Genomic DNA, 5,343 nt, shown 5'->3' on the forward strand with positions numbered 1-5,343 from the left:
CGCAAGTCTGTCTTTTTCTCCTCTTCCATACTTGCCGCAGCATCTTTTTTATCAGGTGGAATGAATATACTTAGCTGCTTTTCAAAAAAAAAAAATCTCTCTTACTTATTTTTATTATGGTTTTTGCGCATATATATGTTATTATCTTCAGTCTTTTTTTTTCACTTTCATAAATTTCATTTTTTTCTTATGTTTTACATATACATAAACCTTATAACAACATGTATAAAATAAATATATTAAATTTAACGCAAAATTTAATAGAATAACTTTTTGTTGTATCACAGATATTAAAATTACAAAAGCAAATGATTAAGGCTTAACATAAAAACAAATCTTAGGCTAAAGCATAGTGGTCCCCTTGAGCTAAAATCCCTGCTCCGACCCTCTATATATAGCAGTGAAGAACTCGCATGGAGTAAAACATAGAACAAACCACGCTACATCGTTTTACAGTGAAGTAACTAAAACAAATCACATTTTATAATCCATTTCACCGACTACTTAATAGTGCAAGGACATGGAGAGTTCCTTGGTACATAAATCGGAGTCGGGCAAGTTCTACATCCCACTGGAGCAGCTAGTGTTCCTCTACTTGGTGGTGTGGGCACATTGCATACATAATATTTACGTTCCCTGTAGCATGATGTGTGATGTGTCTTACCAGTGCTAGGATTCACAGGAAAGGTATTGCGAGCACCAATATGTTCCACTGCAGCGTGTTTTAAGATGGGTCAAATGAAATTCATGAACGGATGAAATTGATCTTCCATTTATCTGATTAAAAACCTTTATGTATATAAAAAAAATACTTATGTATATAAGCAACTTTAAAAGGAATCTCCATTTGGTGAAAGAGACATTAATTAAATTAGCAAGTTGTTGTTAGCACTAGTGTGTATCTAAGAAGAGAGAACAAACAATCGAAATCGTCTTACCAATATGAAGTTCTCGAGCTGAAAAAGCGAAGGGAAGGACCAAAACAGAGGACAAGAGGAAACAGATAAAGAGGGAGGCCTTCATTTTGGGGAAGTAATGATGTACTTTCTCATTTCCCCACTTCTATTTATAGACCTTTAGTGCAAGCTTGGGTCCCTCCGGTGCAATATTTTATTTGAAAATTATGACTTTACTAAGAGGTTTCGTTTGGGTATCTTTCCAAAAAAAAAAGGAGGTTTCGTTGTGGTGTCAAGGGAGCAAGGGACCCGCTTCATAATCACCATACACTCACTCAGTGGCACAGGTTAAGGTTATTTATTGTACTATTTTAAAAAACATTTTTTATATATAACATATTATTTTCATCAAATTTAAAATGAGGTGACACATTACTTATAGTTTTTGCTATAAATATAATTTTAACGGTAGAAAATATTCAAGATTTAAGTAAAGAATTAAATTGCTTGATGATAAAATAAAGAATTACATAAAGAGCGATTTATAATAATCAATTAAACCTAAACTTACTTGGTGTACAAGTAAAATAAATAGTACATAAAGAAGTATTCTAATCTTTAACTTTTTTGGAATGCAAGCAAAGTAAAAAGAAAATAAAAAAATATTCTGCTCGAGATATTTCTAGAATTAATAATTACTGCTCAAGATGACACTCTCCTCAAGTTGGAGCATAGATATTACCTCGTATCCTTTAATTCAAATTTAATAGTCAAATATTCTCGTAATATTTTCATTTTGCATGGTTCATCTCCCATCAAGACCATATCATCGACAAACATGATTAAAGCTATCACCTTCCCTTATTTGTGTTTTATAAACAAAGTATAGTCTGAGTTACTTTGCTTATAACCAAATATTTTCATTATAGAAGAAAACCTCCCAAGCCAAGCTCTAGGTGATTGTTTCAGCCCATATAATGACTTTTTCAATTTACAAACTTTCTTTTTACGCAAAGAACTGTATTTAATTCTTAGTGGTAATTCTGTGTAGACCTCTTCCTCTAAGACTCCGTTTAGGAAAGCATTTTTAACATCAAATTGTTGTAGAGGCCAATCTTGATTTGCTGCTATAGATATGAGAATGCGAATTGTATTGATCTTAGCTACTGGTGCAAAAGTCTCTTGATAATCCACCTCATATGTCTGCGTATACCCCTTTGCAACTAACCTTGCTTTATATTTGTCAATACTGCTGCCTGCATTGAGTTTCACCGTGAATGTATACCCATTTGCATCCAATCATTTTCTTTCCTTTGGATAAGGGAACCAGTTTTCAAGTGGCATTCTTTTGCAAATCCTCCATTTCTTCATTCATCCTTGGTCTGGATCTTTCAATGCATCCTGCAAACTACTAGGAATAGATACAGTGGATAATTGATTAATAGTGAGTGCATACGATTTAGACAATTTATGAGAGGACGCATAGTTGCTAATTGGGTATTTTACCTTAACTTTAAAATCAGATTCATATTGTTTCTTTAAGATTCCCTTATTCGATCTTTGTGGATATTTATAAATTATACTTTCTATAAGAACATGTGTTTCATGAGTCCCCTTATTCGATCTTTGTAAATATTTATGAATTATACTTTCTATAGGAACACGTGTTTCATGGGACTCATCAGATGTAAAATTTGGGATTTCATGGGACTCATCAGATATTAGATTTGGGATTTCATGAGGGAGAACATTCTGGGTTGATTCTTCAGTTAATAGCGTAGGCATGGGCAATTATGAAGACTCTATGATGAAAACACATGATTCACTTGCAAGAAGAACTAACAGGTCACTCTCAATATCAGGAATACTATCACAACATTGTTGAACATTTTCCCAAAATGTTCATTCACTTCCTCTAACTCTATAAACTCCTCTCCTCCACTACCTTGTTTTAACGCATTTTCTTCACTAAAGTTCCCCCTGGAGAGAAGGTATAGAGACTCATCCTGAATAATAAGGCTCTAATTACAACTCATACTGACATTGATTGATATCTATATATCAAAATTAACGTTTTTTTTAATCCAATATTCTAATCAATGAAATTCAAAAAGGATATAACTCAGTATTTATCTAATTTTATTCTATTAACCTATCAAAATTCATTGTCTAAAAAGCAAATGGGAACAAATGGTAGTGATATTTTTCGATATGAAATAATTACTTCTCATCGCGTATTGAAAGATTTTATCTATAAAAAGAGAAAATCTAACAAGCAAACCGGTTCAAACTAGAAAGATAGAAAACAATATCTTACAATCCAAACTACAAAACACATGCATCATTTATATGTTATCCTAAATTTATTAGTATTAGGAGAATTATTGCTTGGGACAACCGCGTGTGTAAACTCCAACACAACAGGGGCATGTCGATTGCAAATTAGGCCATCCTTTCCCAGGTGGTAGTAAAGGAATATTGCATATATATATATATTCATTCTTTTTGTACCTTATTGGAGTTTTCTTTGGAGATTTTGTTCCTGCGGTAGCATTATATGAAATATGAAAAAATTGGAAAACAATTATATAACTTATAATATGTAAAAACACTCATATCTCGTATCAAATTTAATGTATACATTGTCTAAATTTATGCAAGGAGATAAAATGATTAATAAACTAATTTCGTGCTTAGTTAACTCTTCAATTTCCTATTTAATTATATTTGTAGAAGATTCGTTTTAGTGGAATATTTTTGGACGTCCCAAATTAAAATCAATGGCAGGGATCTAATTTCCATGGATAACTCCAAAACTTTGGAGGCATGGACCCATGGAATGAGAAAGGAATGGTGAGTGGGCTAGGGTCGTTTCCCAACCAATCGACCCAAGGCAAAAATGAGAAAATGACGAGCATCAACGGCAGGAGCCCTCCTTTGGTCTAAAGGAGCCGACGGGTTGTTGCCTTTCCTCTTTTCTAAAGTCTAAATATAATTTGCTTAAATAAATTTTGGCACAATGAAAGAAAAAAATAATAAATTGATGTTTTTAAACGTTAAAAAATTTTAAATATAATATTTAAAATATTTTTAAATTATTTAAAAAATTTAAATAAAATTTTTTATTTTGATTTGAATAAATTTTAATAATTAATAGTTGACTAACTGTTATTAAAATGTTATATATTATTTTGTATCATATGACGTTGAAATGACATATTAATATGTTTAGCATGATATATTGAATTGATATGATAATATAAATCAAAATATAATTTCACTATTAAATTTAAATTAGTGATTAAATCATTTTGAAATATATATAAAAATGAGATAGTGTTCAGAAATAAAAAAAAAACATTTTATTTTTGGATATCTTGAAAAACAAATAATTAAAAAAATGGGACGAGAAAGAGTATAAAATATATCATAATAGATAATGTAAAATTAACAACGAAAAACATGTGAAATACCCCATACTTTGATATGGTGATAAATAAAGTTGATCGAATGTAAATTGAGGTCAATTAAAATGTTTAGAAGTGATAAAAGACGAAAGGAGTAGTTTAGGATAAAATATTCCGAAAGTGAGAAAATAATAATAAAATAATAATAATTTTATCGGAGGAGAATTTGTGAGGAAAAAAAAGGCGATTCGGAAGTCAAGAGAGGCATAATAAGGTATTTTGGGTACCAAGGAGACAAGATAAAATTTTTAGAATAAAATAATATTTTATTAATGAAATAATATTAAAATATTAATATTTAGCCAGATATCAAAATCAGTCATGAAGAAGGATCATATGGTTGATCCAGGTGGGGGAGAAGATGACAAGCCCGACTCTATAAAAATATTTGTCAAGACATACATGTGATGGATAGCATGTTTGCATGCTAAGAGAGTCTCGAAAAATTTATAAAAGTCGGTATTGTACCTAGACGTACAACAAAGTTGATTTAAGCCTCGAACTAGATCAAATAGAGAATTTACGATGAAATTAAGAATTTTAAAGTCCCATAATGGTTTAATATAGTGATTCGGAGTTCGAGGATCAATTTGAAGACAAACCGAAATTTTCACTATCTAGGGGCAAAATGGTCATTTGCCACTTAGGGACAAAATGAAAATTTTAGAAAAGATTTTTTTTGGCCCTATTTGACTTATTGGAGTATAATTTGACTTATTGGAGTAAGATTTGAGATTTAGAAGTGAAAAATTTTAATTTCGGTATAATTTAGAGAAAAAGGGTAAAATGGTAATTTTGCCATCCCAGGGGCAAAATTATAATTTTCTACCACCAGGACATTTTTCCAGCACATGGTCTTCCTTTGTCCTCATTTTGACCATTGACTAATTGTGTGGTGGAGATAAAAAGGATTAAAAATTTAAAATTTTAAAAATGGACCAATGAGAAAATGCCATGTGTCATACCTTTATTATTTTATT

General features: G+C 30.8%; 1 long non-coding RNA gene across 1 annotated transcript; it reads right to left on the reverse strand.

Moving 5' to 3' along the window:
* Positions 1–256: 256 nt before the first annotated feature.
* Positions 257–1,033, reverse strand: LOC148763273 (uncharacterized). The gene is made up of 2 exons (XR_016025931.1): positions 939–1,033; positions 257–712 (listed from the first exon to the last, which is right to left on the reverse strand). It is a non-coding gene; the product is annotated as an uncharacterized LOC148763273 (long non-coding RNA).
* Positions 1,034–5,343: the final 4,310 nt, after the last annotated feature.

This window comes from Theobroma cacao, chromosome 4, assembly GCF_053813885.1.
Source record: "Theobroma cacao isolate CCN51 chromosome 4, ASM5381388v1, whole genome shotgun sequence".
In the NCBI taxonomy this organism is placed as follows: domain Eukaryota; kingdom Viridiplantae; phylum Streptophyta; class Magnoliopsida; order Malvales; family Malvaceae; genus Theobroma; species Theobroma cacao.